General features: G+C 48.2%; 1 long non-coding RNA gene across 1 annotated transcript in view; it reads left to right on the forward strand.

The window, feature by feature from the left end:
- LOC147100992 (uncharacterized) overlaps nt 1–23,918 on the forward strand; it is a 71,981-nt gene that overhangs the window by 36,059 nt on the left and 12,004 nt on the right. The window contains exon 4 of the long non-coding RNA XR_015073429.1: nt 7,075–7,173. This is a non-coding gene — a long non-coding RNA (uncharacterized LOC147100992). The remainder of the gene's footprint in view (nt 1–7,074; nt 7,174–23,918) is intronic.

The raw sequence follows: 23,918 nt of genomic DNA on the forward strand, positions 1-23,918 counted from the left end.
AGCAGGTACAGGCGACAATTCGTCAATACTGGACGATTAAAGACGATATTGCAGTAGAAGACGGTATTCTCCTTGCTGGATCGAGGATCATCGTGCCAAAGACGATGCAGACACAACTTCTCCATCTCATACATGAAGGCCACATGGGAATGGAAAAATGCAAGCTGAGAGCCAGATCAGCTGTATACTGGATAGGCATGTACAAAAATATCGAACAGATGGTCTCTGCATGTGGTATATGCCAGAAATACAGAAATGCACAACAGAAAGAGGAGATGATACCTAGTGAAATACCGTCAAGACCATGGCACACTGTTGGGGCAGATCTCTTCATGTGCAATCAAGAATGGTATCTCATAGTGGCAGATTACTATTCCAAGTTTCCTTTTGTGAGAAGGATGAAAGACTTGAGAGCCACAACTACCACCAGGATTGTAAAGAGCTTGTTTGCTGAACAAGGAATCCCAGAAAAGGTAATCTGTGACAATGGAACCCAGTTCACATCGAGTGAATTCAGAGCTCTGGCAGAAAAGTATGGGTTCAAAATAGTAACCTCATCCCCACGTTTCCCAAGGGGGCACGGGTTCATCGAAAGACAGATCCAGACTGTCAAGAGAACTCTCATCAAAAGTAGTGAGATAGGGGAAGACCAAGACCTTGCCCTCCTATCACTCAGATCAACACCACTGAAAGCAGACATGAAATCACCTGTGGAATTGCTGAATGGGAGGAAGTTTAAGACTACACGACCAGCAAAAATACATCCTCCCCAGGACCAGGAGGACTTCAGACAAAAGCTGGCAGAAGCACAAATCGCAGGAAGCAAACATTACGATAAACATGCAAAGACGCTACCAGAATTGCTGAATGGACAATCAGTGCATGTGCAAGACCCAGTGTTGAAAACCTGGAATCCAGCCAAGGTCATTGGAAAAGCTGATACTCCAAGATCCTACTTCGTAGAGACTGAACCTGGTAACCAATACAGACGGAACAGACTCCACATCAGACCTTCACCTGAACTGGATAAGCAGCAGACAACATCAGCAACATTGACAACACCAGCTACCACAAGCAGCACAACACCAGAAACAAGCGCTACAAATCAAACAACCACGAGCATGCACACTCCAACTCCAAAGGCAACAACAACGAGAGCGCAACACACCAAAACACCGCAGAGGGGAATGGTCACCACCAAATCCACAAGATGGAGGGACAACATCCAACCACCTGAGCGATATCGTGAATAAAAAAAAAACTCACGATTCTTTGTAGTTGATGATAATAGTTTAGATATAATATTTGTTAATTTAAATTGTTAAATTTCATGTTTTAGTTTTTTGAGAAAGAGGGATGTTACATTGTTATAGTATCACATCGTTAAATGGAACTACTTTGGTATGGAACTACTTTGGTATGGTGTAGTTATATTGCTATGTGGCACACTGTGCACGGGCAGTGCACAGTGCAGCGTCGGACATCTTGTATCACTCCGCACCATGCGGCAGCACAGAAACAAAGCAGGAATACAGCTAGTAAAAGCAGTAACTAAAATGAGCTAAAAGTGTCTGTATTATTTATAGTAAAAGAACACAAGGAGACACAACAGTCACGACTCACAGCTGAAGAAGGGCGAGGTGCCTGGCATCGTCTCCAGTGGCAATGGAAGGGAGGGAAAGAGCTGGCACGGACACAATGGGCCGAATGGCCTTCTGCTGTGCTGTGTAATTCTATGAAGAGTAGCAGTGTGGAGCCTGCATCAATTAGCCGAGGGGCCTCCTTGTGTTGTGTTGAGCTTAGACCACGTGAGACAGAGCTCCCTCCACCCTCTTCAGAGCCTACAACAGTAACCAATGGCAACGGAAAACCCTAGGCTTCTCGGCCTGCTCCTCCTCGGGTTGCCGACTCTGGATGGACATATTCCTGGAGGTTTCACCACCTGACCTCCCACCTCTAACCGCCCCGCCCGGTCAAACGAAGCTTTCGCACCCCCTCTCCAAAATTTTAATGACTAATAAATAAAAGTGTTCAAAGGAAATGATAGTTTTTAGAGAACCGCTACGATTTTTCTCCCGGGTTTTGCTCACAGCAGATTCATCTTCAATTCCTGGAGAGTCCAGGACAATCCTGGAGCGTTGGCAACCCCTGATTGGAGAGGCTTCCCCAATCCCTTCCCCTGCCCCCTCAGCAAAGTCCTGCTTCCCAAAAAATAAATAAAATTAGCATCCAATTTACAGCCACATTCTTCAGACTGATGTAACAACAGAAAATGCTGGAAATACTCAGCAGGCCAGGCAGCATTTCCAGCATTTTCTGTTGTTATTTCAGATTTCCAGCATCCGCAGTATTTTGCTATTATATTCTTCAGACTGATACCTGGGATGGCAGGAATGACGTATGAAGAGAGATTGGGTTGATTGGGCTTATATTCGCTGGAGTTTAGAAGAATGAGAGGGGATCTCATTGAAACTTATAAAATTCTAACAGGACTGGACAGACTAGATGCAGGAAGGATGTTCCCGATGGCCGGGGAGTCCAGAACCAGGGGTCACAGTCTAAGGATAAGGGGTAAGCCATTTAGGACAGAGATGAGGAGGAATTTCTTCACCCAGAGAGTGGTGAACCTGTGGAATTCTCTACCACAGAAGGCAGTTGAGGCCAACTTATTAAATATATTCAAGAAGGAGTTAGATATATTTCTTAAGGCTAAAGGGATATGGGGAGAAAGCAGGGACCGGGTACTGAATTTGGATGATCAGCCATGATCGCATTAAATGGCGGGGCAGGTTCGAGGGGCCGAATGGCCTACTCCTGCTCCTATCTTCACTGTTTCCTGAGCTTTTGCGATTAGCCTTGAAGGGCAGAATGGAAGGAGGCCGGTGGTTAGTTATGCTGGGCCGGCAGTGCAGAGTTACGACACTGCCTTCACTCTCCCCCTCAGACAAGAGGCAAATGGAACCACGGGGGTGTAATCAGGCAATGGGTGGGACTTCTTTGTAAAGCAGGAGCTGGCAGTTCCCGGCACCGGTGAAGGATTCTCATGAATGCTAATGAACAGAAAACGAAACATCTCTTTCGCCAGAAAGACACAGATGCAGCAATCCAATCTGGAACTTTCCAAACACACCCGGAGAATCGGGACTCTCAAAACACTCGCGGCAAAATCAACTCAAGTGCGGCAGTTACCAGCCTACATTTACCTTAAGACTATTGTGCCAATGTTGTACGGGGGAGGGTCTAGGAATTAAATAATGTTCAGGGATTGCACGGGTAAATTGTGCTTTAACACTATCAGAAAGAGGATTTATATCAGTGAAACAGTAGATCTTTGCAACCATAGAGACCAGGGTAGAAATGAGTCAGCTGTGGCTCAGTTGGGATCACTTGTTTGCCTCTGAGTCAGAAGGTTGTGGGTTCGAGCCCCACTCCAGAGACTTGAGCACAAGAATCTAGGCTGACACTCCCAGTGCAGTACTGAGGGAGTGCTGCACTGTCGGAGGTGCCGTCTTTCGGATGAGATGTTAAACTGAGGCCCCGTCTGCCCTCTCATAGAAACATAGAGATAGGAACAGGAGTAGGCCATTCGGCCCTTCGAGCCTGCTCCGCCATTCAATGAGATCATGGCTGATCTTCGTCTGAGATCATAGCTGATCTTACCAGTTCAGTACCCCGTCCCCGCCTTTTCTCCGTAACCCTTAATCCCCTTAGCCTTCAGAAATATATCCAATTCTCTCTTGAAAATATTTATTGAATTAGCCTTCACAGCCCTCTGTGGCAGGGAATTCCACAGGCTCACCACTCTTTGAGTGAAGAAATTCTTCCTCATCTCTGTTTTAAATGATTTGCCCGCTATTTTTAGACTGTGGCCCCTGGTTCTGTGCTCCCCGGCCATTGGAAACATTCTCTCTGAATTCAGCCTGTCCAGGCCTGCCATAATTTTATATGTTTCGATGAGATCCCCTCTCAATCTTCTAAACTCCAGTGAGTACAAGCCCAAACTATTTAATCTCTCTTCGTAGGTCATTCCCGCCATTCCAGGTATCAGCCTGGTGAATCGCCGTTGCACTCTTTCCATGGCAAGAACATCCTTCCGCAGATGGGGCGACCAAAACTGTACACAATACTCCAGATGCGGTCTCACCAGCACCTTGTACAGCTGTAGTAAGGTATCCCTATTCCTATACTCGAACCCCCTTGATATGAAGGCCAACATACCATTTGCCTTCTTAATCGCCTGTTGCACCTGCATGCTCTCCTTCAGTGACTGCTGCACAAGAACACCCAGGTCCCTCTGCACTTCCCCATCTCCCAATCTATTGCCATTTAGATAATAATCTACCCTCCTGTTTTTACCCCCAAAGTGGATAACCTCGCATTTATCCACATTATAGTGCATCTGCCACGTATCCGCCCATTCCCCCAACCTGTCCAAATCGCACTGTAGCCTCCTGACATCCTCATCAGAGCCCACCCCTCCTCCTAGTTTAGTGTCATCAGCGAATTTGGAAATATTGCATCCAATTCCCTGATCCAGATCATTTATATATATTGTGAACAGCTGGGGTCCCAGGACAGATCCTTGCGGCACCCCGCTGGTCACTGCCTGCCACTCCGAAAACGAGCCGTTTATTCCAACTCTCTGTTTTCTATCCGCCAGCCAGTTCTCTATCCACGTTAATACTTTGCCCCCAATTCCATGAGCCTTAATTTTGCATGATAATCTTTTGTGTGGAACCTTATCGAAGGCTTTCTGGAAGTCAAGGTACACCACATCCACTGGCTCTCCCCCATCTATTTTACCAGTTACTTCCTCAAAAAATTCCAGCAGATTAGTCAAACACGATTTACCCTTTGTAAATCCATGTTGACTCTGTCCGATCCTTTCCCCATTTGTCAAGTGCTCCGCTATTTTATCCTTAATAATGGACTCTAGCATTTTGCCCACAACCGATGTAAGGCTTACTGGTCTATAATTCCCTGCTTTCTCTCTACCCCCCTTTTTAAATATTGGGGTAACATTAGCTACCCTCCAATCCACGGGTACTGTTCCCGAGTCAATGGAGTTCCGGAAGATGATCCTTAGAGCATCTGCTATCTCCAGGGCCACCTCCTTAAGTACCCTAGGATGTAGTTTATCAGGCCCCGGGGATTTGTCGGCCTTCAGTCCCCTCAACTTACCCAACACCATATCCCTAGAGATACTAATTTCTGTCAGCTCCTCCCTCTCATTAGTCCCTATGTTTGCCGATATTCCTGGGAGGTTATTTGTGTCCTCCTTTGTGAATACAGAACCAAAGTATGAGTTTAATTGGTCTGCCATTTCCTTATTCTCCATTATATATTCTCCCGAATCGGACTGCAAGGGACCGACTTGGGATTTTACCAGTCTTTTCCTCCTGATATACCGATAAAAGCTTTTGCAGTCTGTCTTTTTGTTTGCTGCAAGTTTACTTTCGTATTCTATTTTCCCCTTCCTGATTAATCCCTTTGTCCTCTTTTGCTGTATCCTGTACTGCCCCCAATCTTCCGGTCTGGTGCTTTTTTTTGCCAGTTGATATGCCCTTTTTTTTTATTTTATGCTGTCCCTAATTTCCCTCGTTAACCACGGTTGAGTCACCTTTTTAGGTTTATTTTTATGCCAAACCGGTATAAACATGTTCTGGAATTCTTCCATTCTATCTTTGAATGCTTGCCATTGTCTCTCCACTGTCAATCCCCCCAGAAACACCACCCAATCAATCTTACCCAATTCCCGTTTCAGACCCTCGTAATTCCCTTTATTTAAGTTCTGGAACTTAGTCTCTGATTCAATTTCCTCACTCTCCATCTCGACTGAGAGCTCGATCATATTATGATCGCTCTGACCCAAGGGGCCTCGTACAAGAAGATCTCGGTTGGATGTAAAAGATCCCGCGGCACTATTTTGAAGAAGAGCAGGGGAGTTATCTCCGGTGTGCTTGCCAATATTTATCCCTCAATCAAAACAGATAACTAATCAGTTATCTCATTGCTGTTGGTGGGATCTTGCTGTTGGCAGTTTACGTGACTTTTGCCTATTTAACAACAATGACTGCACTTCAAAAGTAAACAATTGAAGTGATTTGTGATGTCCTGAGGTTGTGAAAGGTGCTATAGAAATGCAGGTACTCTTTTTCACAAGGGGGGGCCATTCAGCCCATCGTGCTGGTGCTGGTTCTAGTGAGACGCTGGAAGAAAGTCAGCACCTCAGCGTCAGTGCGTTCTAGAGAGGAGGGCCAAGAATTGGATACAAATGTAGGAAGCCTTTAACTGCAACAGATATTCCAGTCTTCGAACAGCACCTCACATCACTGCCAAGCATGGCCTGTGAGTTTGAAAGATGTGGAATGTTCAATTTATTATTTCCTCCACTCCCTTCCCCTCCTTGCTGGGGCGGGGCAACACATGCAAAGGGCCATTCTTGGTGAGTGAGCCTAGATCGTGAATGTTGGCAGGCTGCTCAACTGCAAGGGGCATCACAATTGTTCTCACCCGACAGCCTCATACACAATGTAGGCGCAGCAATGGCACATGTTAATAGCTCTTTTAAACCATTAGAAACTGGATCATATAAATGACGCAAGAGTGCTTTTTTTAAATTCATCCTAGGGTTGCCCTGAGAGCTGGTGGTGGAGTGACTCGCTGGGCCACTTCAGAGGGCAGTTAAGAGTCAACCAGGTTGGTGTGGGGCTGGAGTCACATATAGACCCAGACCGGGTAAGGACGGCGGGTTTCCTTCCCGAAAGGACATCAGTGAACCCGTTGGGTTTTTGCGACAACCCAACAGCTTCATGGCCACTTTTACAGATCCCAGCTTTTTAATTTCCAGATTTTAAACTCTGAATTACAAATTCTCAAACTGCCCACGGTGGGATATGAACTCATGTTCTCTGAATTACCAGTCCTGTAACATTAACCACTGTCCCACTGCACCACCTCAAAACTCTGTTCCCAACATCAGTGTGAATCTATTAATATATATACATCTTTAATAAGACCAAACAACACACATCACCTATTGAACCCGACACTATTAATGTTCTTCCTTTTTAGTTACCAATGGGAGTCTGATACCAGAACTGAGAGGCTATAACTATCAGGAAGGATTGAACAGGCTGAGGCTCTTTTCTCTAGAAAAGAGAAGGCTGAGGGGTGAGTATCTTTTCTGTGTCTGATAGAGATCTTTAAAATTACGAAGGAGTTTGATAGGGTAGACACAGGAAAGATGTTTCCACTTGTGGGGGAGTCCAAAACTAGGGGTCATAAATATAAGACAGTCACTAATAAATCCAATAGGGAATTCAGGAGAAACTTCTTTACCCAGAGAGTGGTGAGAATGTGGAACTCGCTACCACAGGGAGTGGTTGAGGCGAATGGTATAGATGCATTTAAGGGGAAGCTCAATAAAAACATGAGGGAGAAAGGAATAGGTTATGTTGATGGGGTGAGATGAAGAGGGGTGGGAGGAGGCTCGTGTGGAGCACAAACACCGGCATAGACCAGTTGCGCCGAATGGCCTGTTTCTGTGCTGTACACTCGATGTAATTCTAATAGTGTGTGCGTGTCTCTCTCTCTCGCTCTCTGTGCTGTCTTCTCTAACAGCTGGCGAGTGACCCAGTGCGATTACACAGCAGGGGGGATCCCCGGGGGAACTACAATCACCAGCTCCTGTGGTCCAGGGACAACGCTTACTGCTCGTATTAACCTTGCAGGATTGAAGGTTGAGTCAATGCAGCCCTTTTTGACAGGATATCTCCCGAAGCCCCGACCCCCTCTCACAATACCACAGAGAATGTCACCATGGCGACCACACTGTAGACTTTGGGCTGTCTACCTGCAGGTTAAGCAAAGCTCTTTTTTTTTTAAAACAAATTTTCTCGCAGAGGTCAATTGACAGACTGCTGAGGGCAGTCTTCACATCCCCCGTAAACTCTACCAGCACAATGAGAAACTGGAAACAGCAACGTTTCTGTTCCCTCGTCCGTCATTTAATTAGGACCTGCGCATAATTAGTGCAGTAACAAGTCAAAGAGCATCTCTCTGTGTCTTTGTTAAAGGTGTGTGGTATTTACGCAAAGAATTATTATTCCTTAATTTTAACTAATTAAACCTTTTTTAAAAAAAATAGAGAGAACCAGTTTCTCGATGTCTGCAGCTCCACGTTTCACGTTTGCGCAATGAGTCCTGGCTCCCGCTGGTCGGAATCTGATCCATTCACATTGCGGGTCTGAATCCAGAGCATGAGAAAGAGACTGGCGTTAATACAGCACCGTATGTCTCATTGGAACAGGAGGAGGCCATTCAGCCCCTCGAGCCTGCTCCGCCATTCAATTAGATCATGGTTCCATTTACCCACCTTGGCTGCATAGTGCTTCACGTGCAATGAATGTGTCAGCTGTGGCTCAGTGGGCAGCACCCTCGCCTGAGTCAGAACGTTGTGGGTTCAAGTCCTGCTCCAGAGACTTGAGCACAAAAAATCTAGACTGACGCTCCAGTGCAGTACAGAGGGAGCGCCGCACTGTCGGAGGGGCAGTACAGAGGGAGCGCTGCACTGTCGGAGGGCAGTACTGAGGGAGCGCCGCACTGTCGGAGGGGCAGTACTGAGGGAGCGCCGCACTGTCGGAGGGGCAGTACTGAGGGAGCGCCGCACTGTCAGAGGGGCAGTACTGAGGGAGCGCCGCACTGTCGGAGGAGCAGTACTGAGGGAGTGCTGCAGTGTCAGAGGGGCAGTACTGAGGGAGCGCTGCACTGTCGGAGGGGCAGTACTGTGGGAGAGCCGCACTGTCGGAGGAGCAGTACTGAGGGAGTGCTGCAGTGTCAGAGGGGCAGTACTGAGGGAGCGCTGCACTGTCGGAGGGGCAGTACTGTGGGAGAGCCGCACTGTCGGAGGAGCAGTACTGAGGGTGCGCTGCAGTGTCAGAGGGGCAGTACTGAGGGAGCGCTGCACTGTCGGAGGGGCAGTACTGTGGGAGAGCCGCACTGTCGGAGGAGCAGTACTGAGGGAGCGCTGCACTGTCGGAGGGGCAGTACTGAGGGAGTGCTGCAGTGTCAGAGGGGCAGTACTGAGGGAGCGCCGCACTGTCGGAGGGGCAGTACTGAGGGAGCGCTGCACTGTCGGAGGGGCAGTACTGAGGGAGCGCTACACTGTCGGAGGGGCAGTACTGAGGGAGTGCTGCACTGTCGGAGGGGCAGTACTGAGGGTGTGCTGCACTGTCGGAGGGGCAGTACTGAGGGAGTGCTGCATTGTCGGAGGTGCCGCCTTTCAGATGTTGATGTTAAATTGCTCTCTCAGGTGGATGTATAAGATCCCACGGCACTATTTCGAAGAAGAGAAAGTTCTCCCCAGTGTCCTGGACAATATTTATCCCTCAATCAACATCACTAAAACAGATTGTCTGGTCATTATCACATTGTTGTTGGTGGGATATTGCTGTGTGCAAATTAGCTGCCACGTTTCCTACATTACAATAGTGACTACACTTCATTGGCTGTAAAGCGATTTGGAATGTCCTGAGGTCGTGAAAGGTGCTATAGAAATGCAAGTCTTTATCATTTTCTTCTTTATGAATCACCTTGACGTACATTTTGTTGCTATGCAGCAGCCAATTTGCACACAGCAAGCTCACACCAGCAATGAGGTGAATGACCGGTCTCCTCATTGCCTCCGATGTTCTTACATAGTCGGCTCAGCGTGAAGGAGGCTGGAGAGCCAGCATTGGCAGAATCAGAGAACTGTTGCAAAAATAAACAAGCAACCCCCAACCTCCCACTGGAACTGATATATTGTACATCCCATGGCAACACCCACGCCTGTTCTTGTGCTAAAGTCTTGGCTCAGTGGGTTGTGGGTTTCAAGCCCCATTCCAGAGACTTGAGCACATAATCTAGCCAACATTCCAATGCAGTGCTGAGCGATGGCGCCGTTTCACGTACAGTGAAGTGCAGTGACTGGTTCTGCTGACTAATGCAACAGCAAGATCCCACAAACAGCAATGAGATAAATGACCAGTCAATCTATGCTTTGATTTTTGTTCCAGTAATCAGCATCAAGCACTCCCAGGGCAGGTACAGCATGGGTTAGATACAGAGTAAAGCTCCCTCTACACTGTCCCATCAAGCACTCCCAGGGCAGGTACAGCATGGGTTAGATACAGAGTAAAGCTCCCTCTACACTGTCCCATCAAACACTCCCAGGGCAGGTACAGCACGGGTTAGATACAGAGTAAAGCTCCCTCTACACTGTCCCCTCAAACACTCCCAGGGCAGGTATAGCATGGGTTAGATACAGAATAAAGCTCCCTCTACACTGTCCCATCAAACACTCCCAGGGCAGGTACAGCACAGGTTAGATACAGAGTAAAGCTCCCTCTACACTGTGCCATCAAACACTCCCAGGGCAGATACAGCACGGGTTAGATACAGAGTAAAGCTGCCTCTACACTGTCCCATCAAACACCCCCAAGGCAGGTACAGCACGGGTTAGATACAGAGTAAAGCTCCCTCTACACTGTCCCATCAAACACTCCCAGGGCAGGTACAGCATGGGTTAGATACAGAGTAAAGCTCCCTCTACACTGTCCCATCAAACACTCCTAGGGCAGGTACAGCACGGGTTAGATACAGAGTAAAGCTCCCTCTACACTGTCCCATCAAACACTCCCAGGACAGGTACAGCACAGGTTAGATACAGAGTAAAGCTCCCTCTACACTGTCCCATCAAACACTCCCAGGGCAGGTACAGCACAGGTTAGATACAGAGTAAAGCTCCCTCTACACTGTCCCATCAAACACTCCCAGGACAGGTACAGCACGGGTTAGATACAGAGTAAAGCTCCCTCTACACTGTCCCATCAAGCACTCCCAGGGCAGGTACAGCACGGGTTAGATACAGAGTAAAGCTCCCTCTACACTGTCCCATCAAACACTCCCAGGGCAGGTACAGCACGGGTTAGATACAGAGTAAAGCTCCCTCTACACTGTCCCATCAAACACTCTCAGGGCAGGTACAGCATGGGTTAGATACAGAGTAAAGCTTCCTCTACACTGTCCCATCAAACAGTCCCAGGGCAGGTACAGCACGGGTTAGATTCAGAGTAAAGCTCCCTCTACACTGTCCCCATCAAACACTCCCAGGGCAGGTACAGCACGGGTTAGATACAGAGTAAAGCTCCCGCTACACTGTCCCATCAAACACTCCCAGGGCAGGTACAGCACGGGTTAGATACAGAGTAAAGCTCCCTCTACACTGTCCCATCAAACACTCCCAGGGCAGGTACAGCACGAGTTAGATACAGAGTAAAGCTCCCTCTACACTGTCCCATCAAACACTCCCAGGGCAGGTACAGCACGAGTTAGATACAGAGTAAAGCTCCCTCTACACTGTCCCATCAAACACTCCCAGGGCAGGTACAGCACGAGTTAGATACAGAGTAAAGCTCCCTCTGCACTGTCCCATCAAACACTCCCAGGGCAGGTACAGCACGAGTTAGATACAGAGTAAAGCTCCCTTTACACTGTCCCATCAAACACTCCCAGGGCAGGTACAGCACGGCTTAGATAAAAATATAAAAACAGGTTCTAAACATCTGTAAAAGCTTCACCTCCTCGACATGCCATTAATTTTCAAAATCCCACGTGGCGGTAACCACACTTTAACAAACAGGGACAGAAATGCACGAAGAAAATGTTACTTTATTGTTGGGAGACGGGTGGATATTAAGAAGCGTCTGTTGCACTGAAGTTCACCCAGGGTCAACTAAAGTTCAAATGAAGTTCCAACATCTGCAGTATTTTGCTATCGTCCTTCAAATGAAGTTCAATGTTTGCTGAAAGAGGTTTGAGGTTCTAATGAGCAACGTGTGTGAGCAGCAGTGGGAATCGGTGAGAATCTGCTCACTAACCGAACAGTGTGTTTTATTGACCCCGGTGTCTCTCCTCTGCACACGAAGGTGCTGGCTCTCGCTGAGGTGCAGTGACTCCCCGAACACCCCCCACGTTCAGACACTTTGCCCAGGTGACCCATTGTTCATCCGCAGAGCTGCGTCATCCTGTCCGCCCCCAACAACAACTTGCATTTATACAGCGCCTTTAACGTAGTGAAACGTCCCAAGGTGCTTCACAGGAGCGTAATCGAACAAACTTTGACACCGAGCCACATAATGGGGTTGATAGTGAGTGTGCAGATTCTCACCACTGCTCACATACCTTGCTCATTGGAACCTCAAACCTCTCTCAGCAAACGCTGAACTTCATTTGAACTTTAGTTTACCCTGGGTGAACATAAAGAGATATTAGGACAGGTGACCAAAAGCTTGCTCAAAGAGGTAGGTTTTAAGGAGCGTCTTAAAGGTGGTGAGAAAGGCGGAGAGGTTTAGGGAGGGAATTCCAGAGCTTAGGGCCCAGGCAGCTGAAGGCATGGCCGCCAATGGTGGAGCGATGGAAATCGAGGATGCGCAAGAGGCCCGAATTGGAGGATCGCAGAGATCTTGGAGGGCTGCAGGGGGTTACAGAATTAGGGAGGGGCGAGGCCATAGAGGGATTTGAACATAAGGGTGAGAATTTTTAAATCAAGGCGTTGTCAGACGGGGGGCCGATGTAGGTCAGCGAGCATAGGGGGCGATGGGTAAATGGGACTTGGTGCAAGGGGTCACTGTGATTAACAGTCAGGAGGGGGGGGGGGGCGGCTGATTGAGACCCTCCCCAGCCCTTAGAGTGCTGAGGCCAATTGTGGCACCAGTACTGACGCCCTTCAGAGATCAGCTATCTCACTACAGGGGCTGTCCTAGTCTGACCAGCGCTGTCCCACACTGGATAGTGCAGTTAGCACCTGAGCCACTAAGGGGAGGGTTATTGTTTCTTTAATGATGGGGAAAGTTGGGAATGGGACATTAAATTCCCCACCTAAAAGTCTCAACCTCATTGGCCCGGAATTTGCGGTCAGCGACGGCGTTTGCTGCCTGCCCCAAAGTACACCTCGCGCAAGGATCTCACAATCCCTGTGTCGAGAGCTTTGGGATATCCGACCTTCGGTTCACATCACGGAAGTTAATGGGGATTCCCTTGCGCGAGCTGCTGTGACGTCAACAGGCTGTCTGAGCAGCCAATCAAAGGGCAGAATTCTCACCGACAGCGAACCCGGAAGTAAGTAAGCTCTTAAAATTCTAACTTTTTAAAAACGTTAGAGAGAGCAAAACAAAGATTGGGACTCTCAAATGGGGGAAAAGGCAAACCTGAAATAAAGATGGACCAATTAAAAAAAAAATTAAAAATTGGTTTTTTTGAAAAGTTTCTTCAAAATTTTAATTTTTATTAAAATGGACAAATTTCACACTGCACAAAATTAAAATTAGTTTTCCAGTGCCTTAACATTTGTTTAGCAGTCAATACACTGTCAAAACCCCAGTTATACCGAATCCCTTTGGGTCTAACGTTTAGTGGGGAATTTAACAGCGTAATTACGGCAGAAGAGCCTAAGTTTTATCAGTTTCCCTGATTTGGGTGACTACACAGACTGCCGGCTCTTTGGGGGTTGGATCACAGCGCATCCTGTTTCGGAACCATCAATAACTGACCACAACTTTATGATTTCCCCATGCGCCTGCGCCAAATCCCGAAGTTGCGGTCAGTTTCAAAGGCCGAATGACGGCGAGCGCTGCCAGTTCACCGTCATCCCGACTGCAAACTCCAGGCCAATGACTCAATCACCAGAGTGATACCGGGGCTAAAAGGATTAAATTACAAGGACAGCTTTCATAGACTAGGCTTCTATTCCCTTGATTATAGAAGATTAAGGGGTGATCTCATCGAGGTATTTAAGTTGATTAAAGGATTTGAAAGGGTAGATAGAGTGAAACTATTTCCTCTGGTGGGGGGAGACCAGAACAAGGGGGCATAACCTTTAAAATTAGAGCTAGGCCGTTCAGGGGTGATGTCAGGAAGCACTTCTTCATACAAAGGGCAGTGGAAATCTGGAACTCTCTCCCCCAAAAAGCTGTTGAGGCTGGGGATCAATTGAAATTTCAAAACTGAGATCGAGAGATTTTTTGTCAGGTAAGGGTATTAAGAATTACAGAAGCAAGGCGGGTAGATGGAATTAAGATACAGATCCGCCATGATCTAATTGAATGGTGGAACAGGCTCGAGGGGCTGAACGGCCTCCTCCTGTTCTGATGTTCCTGTGACTAGCTCTCAAAGAATGACTTCAATCAGCAGTCAATGGAACGTTATGTTACCGCGGAGAATTACACCCCCCCAGCTTATGCGCTGAAGCTTTGAAGGCTGAGAAGAATGGTTCTCATTCCAGTCCCACCGTTTGTGGGACAAATAGTTAATGCAATTTCTCTCTGATACTTATCCAGGCTCTTGCACCACTCTTAAATGATTAGTCTCAGATATTCATCACACTGAAGTGGTATTACTGCCTTATCTCTCCCAGTAGGTTCAAGTGACAATTCCTATTGTTGAGTCCCAAATGAATGACCACCAGTGTGTAGGGCTAATAATGCAAGTACACCCTTGCAAGGGGTCACGGAAAGTATTACAAGGCAGAGCGCCGGAGCATTATTGAGGAATGGATTTTGAAGATTCCCAAACATTGAAGTCTGTTCTGTTCGACTCCAAGTCAAATGAAAGAACTTGCATTTCTATAGCGCTTTTCACAACCTCTGGACGTCCCAAAGCGCTTTACAGCCAATGAAGTGTTTTTGAAGTGTGGTCACTGTTGTAATGTAGGAAACGCGGCAGCTAATTTGTGCACAGCAAGCTCCCACAAACAGCAATGTGATAATGACCAGATAATTTTTTTTTAGTGATCTTGGTTGAGGGATAAATATTGGCCCAGCACACTGGAGAGAACTCCCCTGCTCTTCTTCAAAAAGTGCCGTGGGATCTTTTACATCCACACGAGTGGGCAGATGGGGGCCTCGGTTTAATGTCTCATCTGAAAGACGGCCCCACGACAGTGCAGCACTCCCTCAGTATTGCAATGGAGTGTCAGCCCAGAATATGTGCTTGAGTCTCTGGAGTTGGACTCACTCAAAGGTAAGAGTGCTACCAACTGGCCGGCTGAAACAGCCCATGCCCACTGGCTGAGATGCTTCACGTCATGTTTCAAGACCAGATGCGAGTCCTTAAGTGATGCAACGGTCATGCTTCCCGATCCAGCATCATGATCTAGGAACTATCATTACCTGAAAAATTCAGTAACATTTCCCTTCAACACTCCAACCTCCGAGTGACTGGGTATGAACCAATTGACCAAGGCTTCTGTGAATGAGTTTTGTCCACTGGGGAAAGCACCTGGATGAAACAACTTGTTATTAGTGCATCTCATCTTTGAAGGGAGGGAGAATTGGGTCGAAAGATGAGGCAGGATGCTCTATTTTATCCTTGTATGGTAGAAAGAAAGAGAGAAAGAAAGAGGAGAAAGAAACAACAACAACTTGTATTTATATAGTGCCTTTAACATAGTAAAACATCCCAAGGCGCTTCACAGGAGTATTATAAGACAAAAAATTTGACAGCGAGCCACATAAGGATAAATTAGGGCAGGTGACCAAAAACTTGGTCAAAGAGTTAGGTTTTAAGGAGTGTCTTAAAGGAGGAAAGAGAGGTGGAGAGGTTTAGGGAGGGAATTCCAGAGCTTAGGGCCCAGGCAACAGAAGGCACGGCCACCAATGGTTGAGCGATTATAATCAGGGATGCTCAAGAGGGCAGAATTAGAGGAGCGCAGAGATCTCGGGGGGTTGTGGGGCTGAAGGAGATTACAAAGAAAGAAAGAAAGAACGTGCATTTCTATAGCACCTTTCACAACATCAGGACATCCCAAAGCACGTTACAGTCAATGAGGTCCTTTGGAAGTGTAGTCACTGTTGTAATACATTGGGAAGTTGGTGAGTGGGGAGTCAGTGGGTGGGTTAATAGGATTAATCTCTCTAAACAAAAACTGGGAGAATGGCTGTTTTTTTCTGTGATCAACAACCCCCTAAATCTCAGTAACCGTACGTTTCCAAGCTGTGCGTTGCTGCAATATTGTTAGTGCATTTGGAAAGGTGTTTCTGGCAGACAGTCAGCGTCTGGGAGGGTCTGGTCTGCGCGCCCACGCTCACAGATGAAGATCAACACCGCCTGGCCCTCTCAGCCCTTGGTCCTGCTCCTGCCCTTGGCTTTCTGCTGCTGTCACTGATACTACCAGCTGCATATTGTGGACAGGACATCTCCCGAGATCAGGAACAAATCGTCAGAAGTCACAATTTTCTGGGGCAGTGGAGATTGCAGTCCAGACCCGTCTAGAGAATAAATCACCATGCCTCGAACCTTTGTATCCTCTTTGGGTGTAAGATTTAGTCTCTTCTGGAACTGACGCATTTTCCTCCACTAGAGATAATAGAATGTTGGAACGCTGCGTGGTGTCATAGAATCATAGAAATTTACAGCACAGGAGGAGGCCATTCGGCCCATTGTGTCAGTGCCGGCTGAAAAAGTGCTATCCAGCCTGATCCTACTTTCCAGCTCTTGGTCCGTAGCCTTGCAGGTTCCGGCACATCAAGTGCATATCCAAGTACTTTTTGAATGTGATGTGAGGGTTTCTGCCTCTACCACCCTTTCAGGCGGTGAGTTCCAGACCCCCACCATCCTCTGGGTGAAAAAAATTCTCAACTCCCCTCTAATCCTCCTACCAATTACTTTAAATCTATCTGCCAAGGGAAATAAGTCCTTCCCACCCACTCTGTCTAGGCTCCTCATAATTTTATACACCTCAATTAAGTCTCCCCTCAGCCTCCTCTGTTCCATAGAAAACAACCCCAGCCTATCCAATCAGCCATGGCTCAGTGGGCAGCACTCTTGCCTCTGAGACAGGTGGGTTGTGGGTTCATGTCCCCACTCCTGACACTTGATCCCATGATCCAGGCTGTCACTCCCAGTGCAGTACCGAGTGAGTGCTGCCCTGTCAGAGATGCTGCCCTTCAGATGAGATGTTAGACTGATGCCCTGGACCTAGAAGAGCCCACAGCATTATTCAAAGAGGAGCAAGGCAGTTCTCCCCAGTGTCCTGCAGCCAATATTTATACTTGAGCCAACATCACTAAAAACAGATTATCTGGTCATCTGGTGTGGGATCTTGCTGTGCACAAATTGGCTGCCACGTTTCCTACCTCACAACAGTTCAAAAGTACTTCATTGGCTATAAAGCGCTTTGAGATGTTGTGAAAGGTGCTGTATAAATGCAAGTTCTTCCTTTTTTACGCACAGCTTAAACTACAAGCCCTTGTCCCCCTGCACTTTCAATGTAATTATTTGTTTACACATAAGAACATAAGTATTAGGAGCAGGAGTCGGCCACATGGCCCCTCGAGCCTGCTCCACCATTCAATAAAATCATGGCTGATCTTCGATCTCAACTCCACCTTCCTGCCCTATCCCCATATCCCTCGATTCCCCTAGAGTCCAAAAATCTATCGATCTCAGCCTTGAATACACTCAATGATATTCTGAGCTATTTTGAGTTTAGTGAGACTATCTGGTTCTTGGGGACTGTTGGTGAGATTTTGCTGGTTTCTTACGTTAGCCTGTATGAAATCGGTAGAAATACAAGCATGACCCTATTTATAAATTAAAGAGAAATGATACTTCACAGAGCCCGAACCGTAGCTGTAGGTTTGACACACCTCTCCAGGCTGGAGTTGTGACCCAAACTCCACCTCAACTATCTCAGGTTACTGTGTCTGGGAGACTCACCAACAGAGGCAAATAGCCACTCTCCCCGCCAACCAGACCCTCCCACATTTGGCAGAAGATTCACGGGTCAGGACGTGTTCTCCTGTGCTGCTCCCCAAAGACTGCAACCGCACACATGTCCGGACTGTGACAGTAATTCCTGGTGCGGGGGTGGGGGGCAGCGAGGGAAATTATTTTAGGGTTTATAGCAAACGTTCGATTAAAATTATACACGGCCTCAAGAGAGAAAGAAAAATAATAAAAATGAAAAGAGAGGAATAAAGAGAGGGAAAGAGAAAAAGAGAAAAGAGGTGAGAATATATTAATGCTATTCGACTGCTGTCTGTAGCCCGTGTGACAGACACACTCACTGTGTTTAACATGCTTATGGGTGTGTCAGGTATATGACTCGAAACAGAATCTTTGGCACCTTGTGTTCAAATTCCTCCATGAACTCGCTCCCTCTCTATCTCTGTCACCTCCTCCAGCCCTATGACTCTCCAAGATCTCTGCGCTCCTCCAATTCTGGCTTCTTGCGCATCCCCGATTTCCATCGCTCCACCATTGGCGGCCGTGCCTTCAGCTGCCTGGGCCCCAAGCTCTGGAATTCCCTCCCTAAACTGCTCCAGCTCTCTCTCCTCCTTTAAGACGCTCTTAATCCTACCTCTTTGACCAAGCTTTTGGTCACCTGGCCTAATATCTCCTTATGTGGCTCGGTGTCAAATTTTTTGTCTGATTGTGCTCCTGTGAAGCGCCTTGGGATGTTTTACTATGTTAAAGGCGCTGTATAAATGCAAGTTGCTGTCTAATGTTGGACACTGGTCCCAGCCTGATGTCCTTTCCTGTATAACCCCCTCCCAACTCCCCGTCTAAACCTCGGTCCACGGGGTGAAAGGACAGGGTTTAAACTAAGTTTTAAGGTGCCATGTTACCCAGATATCTGTTATCTCCTTCCCTTATAAGCCGGGCAATGATTAACACAGATCTATGTTTGAGTGAGAGCTGCTCACATCTTAATGAACCAATTCAGGTCAGTCTTAACAATGCAGATGGAAGAAAGGGTTGCTGGGTTCTTGATGGATGGAGCCTCTGGGGCCAGGGGCTTTGGCACGCCATCAATTAACCTGACAAGCTTTGGATTTGTCACAGAATCCCGCTAATTAAGGAATGTTCGATGGCTTATGTACTTTAGCCTCATTAGAACTCCCCATCTTGTCTTTGCAGCGAGATCGTCTCCTTCTCTCCGTGAGGCCCACAGCTGAGCCCTAAACAGCAGCTGGAATATTCTAGCAACGGAATAGGCTCGACCGTAATAGGAATGTGGCTAAACGCGCGTTACTTGGTCTCGGAATTCCCAACCCGGCATCAAAATTGGATTGAGAGAAATCCGAGATCCCTGAATTTCTGGGACATCTTGTGTGGGTGAAGTGCAACAACAACAACTTGCATTTATATAGCGCCTTTAATGTAGTAAAACATCCCAAGGCGCTTCACAGGAGCGATTATCAAACAAATGTTGACACCGAGTCACATAAGGAGAACTTAGGGCAGGTGACCAAAAGCTTGGTCAAAGAGGTCGGTTTTAAGGAGCGACTTAAAGGAGGAGAGAGAGGCGGAGAGGTTTAGGGAGGGAATTCCAGAGCTCAGGGCCCAGGCAGCTGAAGGCACGGCCGCCAATGGTGGAGCGATGGAAATCGGGGGATGCGCAAGGGGCCAGAATTGGAGCCGCGCAGAGTTCTCTGTGGGTTGTAGGGCTGGAGGAGATTACAGAGATAGGGAGGGGGTGAGGCCATGGAGGGATTTGAAAACAAGGATGAGAATTTTAAAATCGAGGCGTTGCTTAACCAGGAGCCAATGTAGGTCAGCGAGCACAGGGGTGATGGGTGAACGGGACTTGGTGCGAGTTAGGACACGGGCAAGAGTTTTGGTTGAGCTCAAGTTTACGGAGGGTAGAGCATGGGAGGCCAGCCCGGAGAACATTGGAATAGTCCAGTCTGGAGATAACAAAGGCATGGATAAGGGTTTCAGCAGCAGATGAGCTGAGGCAGGAGCGTCTTAAAGGAGGTTCAGGGCTATTGGGAAGCGGGCAGCATGTGGGGGTTGAGTCAGCTAGAGGATAAGAATCCCGATGGCGGCACAGACTTCTTTTTGTCCAATAATGCAAACACGTTTGTGAAAAAGGAGCTTGTGAAAAGCTCTCTCTCGTTTGCTCGCTGTCAAGCATGTCATGCTGTCGTGTCTGGAAGAATTGACTTGCATTTATTTCTCATCTTCCTAATTGCTGCTCGCAAACCGCTTTTTGAAGGGCAGTCACTTTTTATGCCGGCGTATAGCACCTACACAGCAAGATCCCACAAACAGTGATGCAACAAGCAACTCGTCAATCGGTGTGTTTGGTGATGGGGGTTGAGGGAGGAATGTCACCGGACCTTTAAGAGGCAGATGCGGCCAATCGATACCTGCCTGCGACATGTCACTGGGGACTCTGCCCCTTTGGTGCCACTTGTGGGGGAGACCAGAACTAGGGATCATAAATATAAGACAGTCACTAATAAATCAAACAGGGAATTCAGAAGAAACTTCTTTACCCAGAGAGTGGTGAGAATGTGGAACTCACTACCACAGGGAGTGGTTGCATAGATGCATTTAGGGGCAAGCGAGATAAACACACGAGGGAGAAAGGAATAGAAGGATCAGTTATAAAAACAGAAAATGCTGGAAATACTCAGCAGGTCAGGCAGCATCTGTGGAGAGAGAAACAGAGTTAACGTTTCAGGTCGATGACCCTTCGTCAGAACTGGAAAAAGCTGGAGATCGAACAGGTTTTTAAGCAAGTGCAGGGGCAGGGAAAGGGGGGAGGGGAGGAAAGAACAAAAGGGATGGAAGGCAGGAGAGATTAAGAGGCATTAACAGATGGTGCAAGGCAAAAGGAGATGGTAATGGGACAAGTTAAGAAACAAAAGATGGCTCTAGATGAAGTGTAAATGGCACTGGCAGAATGACAGACAGCTGCCATGTAGGAGAGAGAGAAAAAAATATATAATAAATAAAATAAATGGAAAAAAAGAATAGGGGCAGAGGTTATGGTCTGAAATTGTTGAACTCGATGTTGAGCCCAGAAGGCTGTAAAGTGCCTAATGGAAAGATGAGGTGCTGTTCCTCGAGCTTACGCTGAGCTTCCATGGAACAGTGCAATAGGCCGAGGGCGGTGAGGTCTGAGTGGGAGTGGAGCGGAGAATTAGTGACAGGCCACCGGAAGCTCGGGGTCACCCTTACGGACTGAACGGAGGTGTTCTGCAAAGCCGTCACCCAATCTGCGTTTGGTCTCCCCAATGTAGAGGAGGCCGCATCGTGAGCAGCGAATACAGTATACTAGATTGCAAGAAGTACAAGTAAATCGCTGTTTCACCTGGAATGAGTGTTAGGGGCCCTGGAGGAGGAGGTGAAAGGGCATGTGTTGCATCTCCTGCACATGCACGGGAAGGTGCCGGGGGAAGGGGAAGGAGTGTTCCGGGTGATAGAGGAGTGGACCAGGGTGTCGCGGACGGAGCAGTCCCTTCAGAATGCTGAAAAGGGAGGTGAGGGGAAGATGTGTTTAGTGGTGGGATCACGCTGGAGGTGGCGGAAATGACAGAGGATGATCCATTGAATGTGGAGGCTGGTGGGGTGAAAGCTGAGGACAAGGGGAACCCTGTCGTGGTTCCGGGAGGGAGGGGCAGGGGTGAGAGCAGAAGTGCAGAAAATAGAACGGACACGGTCAAAGGCCGTGTCAACCACAGTAGACGGGAATCCTCGGTTGAGGAAAAAGGAAGACATGTCGGAAGCACTGGTATGGAAGGTGGCATCGTCAGAGCAGACCTGAGTGGGACTGGAACAAAGAATGTTCCACATATCCCATGAAAAGGCAGGCATAGCTGGGACTCATGCGGGTTCCCATAGCAACACCTTTAATTTGGAGGAAGTGAGTGGAGTTAAAGGAGAAGTTGTTCAATGCGAGAACAAGTTCAGACAGGCGGAGAAGGGTGGTGGTGGATGGGGACTGGTTGGGTCTCTGTTCAAGGAAGGATATGTTGATAGGGTGAGTTGAAGAGGGGTGGGAGGAGGCTCGAGTGGAGCATAAACACCGGCCTAGACCAGTTGGACCAAATGGCCTCTTTCTGTGTGCTAAATCCTATGCATAAAGGGGCATAAAATACACAAGAAAGGGCAACAGCTCCTGAACCAGATGCAAGTTTACTCCCAGTCCTAACATTAAAGAACATGATTTTACACAGCCCCTGGAAAACATTCCCCAGTGAGAGTCAGTGTCTGTGGAACCCGTACCCCAGCGAGAGTCAGTGCCCCTGGAACCCGTACCCCAGTGAGAGTCAGTGTCTGTGGGTCTGTGCCCCAGCGAGAGTCAGTGCTCTGGAACCCATACCTCAGTGAGAGTCAGTGTCTGTGGAACTGTACCCCAGTGAGAGTCAGTGTCTGTGGAACTGTACCCCAGTTAGAGTCAGTGTCTGTGGAACTGTACCCCAGTGAGAGTCAGTGCCTGTGGAACCCATACCTCAGTGAGAGTCAGTGTCTGTGGAACCCGTACCCCAGTGAGAGTCAGTGTCTGTGGAACTGTACCCCAGTGTCTGTGGAACCCGTACCCAAGTGAGAGTCAGTGCCCCTGGAACCCATACGCCAGTGAGAGTCAGTGTCTGTGGAACCCGTACCCCAGTGAGAGTCAGTGTCTGTGGAACTGTACCCCAGTTAGAGTCAGTGTCTGTGGAACTGTACCCCAGTTAGAGTCAGTGTCTGTGGAACTGTACCCCAGTGAGAGTCAGTGTCTGTGGAACTGTACCCCAGTGAGAGTCAGTGTCTGTGGAACTGTACCCCAGTGAGAGTCAGTGTCTGTGGAACTGTACCCCAGTGAGAGTCAGTGTCTGTGGAACCGTACCCCAGTGAGAGTCAGTGTCTGTGGAACTGTACCCCAGTGAGAGTCAGTGCCTGTGGAACTGCACCCCAGTGAGAGTCAGTGTCTGTGGAACTGTGCCCCAGTGAGAGTCAGTGTCTGTGGAACTATACCCCAGTGAGAGTCAGTGCCTGTGGAACTGTACCCCAGTGAGAGTCAGTGTCTGTGGAACTGTACCCCAGTGAGAGTCAGTGTCTGTGGAACTGTGCCCCAGTGAGAGTCAGTGTCTGTGGAACTGTACCCCAGTGAGAGTCAGTGTCTGTGGAACTGTGCCCCAGTGAGAGTCAGTGTCTGTGGAACTGTACCCCAGTGAGAGTCAGTGTCTGTAGAACTGTACCCCAGTGAGAGTCAGTGTCTGTGGAACTGTACCCCAGTGGGAGTCAGTGTCTGTGGAACTGTACCCCAGTGAGAGGCAGTGTCTGTGGAACTGTACCCCAGTGAGAGTCAGTGTCTGTGGAACTGTACCCCAGTGAGAGTCAGTGTCTGTGGAACTGTACCCAGTGAGAGTCAATGTCTGTGGAACTGTACCCCAGTGGGAGTCAGTGTCTGTGGAACTGTACCCCAGTGAGAGGCAGTGTCTGTGGAACTGTACCCCCGTGAGAGTCAGTGTCTGTGGAACTGTACCCCAGTGAGAGTCAGTGTCTGTGGAACTGTACCCCAGTGGGAGTCAGTGTCTGTGGAACTGTACCCCAGTGAGTGTCAGTGTCTGTGGAACTGTACCCCAGTGAGAGTCAGTGTCTGTGGAACTGTACCCCAGTGAGAGTCAGTGTCTGTGGAACTGTACCGCAGTGAGAGTCAGTGTCTGTGGAACTGTACCCCAGTGAGAGTCAGTGTCTCTGGAACTGTACCCCAGTGAGAGTCAGTGTCTGTGGAACTGTACCCCAGTGAGAGTCAGTGTCTGTGGAACTGTTCCCCAGTGAGAGTCAGTGTCTGTGGAACTGTACCCCAGTGAGAGTTAGTGTCTGTGGAACTGTACCCCAGTGAGAGTCAGTGTCTGTGGAACTTTATCCCAGTGAGAGTCGGTGTCTGTGGAACTGTACCCCAGTGAGGGTCAGTGCCTGTGGAACTGTACCCCAGTGAGAGTCAGTGTCTGTGGAACTGTGCACCAGTGAGAGTCAGTGGCTGTGGAACTGTACCCCAGTGAGAGTCAGTGTCTGTGGAACTGTACCCCAGTGAGAGTCAGTGTCTGTGGTACTGTACCCCAGTGAGAGTCAGTGTCTGTGGAACTGTACCCCAGTGA

Source organism: Somniosus microcephalus, chromosome 24, assembly GCF_052327205.1.
Source record: "Somniosus microcephalus isolate GS21.2 chromosome 24, FLI_Smic_1.0, whole genome shotgun sequence".
Taxonomy (NCBI): domain Eukaryota; kingdom Metazoa; phylum Chordata; class Chondrichthyes; order Squaliformes; family Somniosidae; genus Somniosus; species Somniosus microcephalus.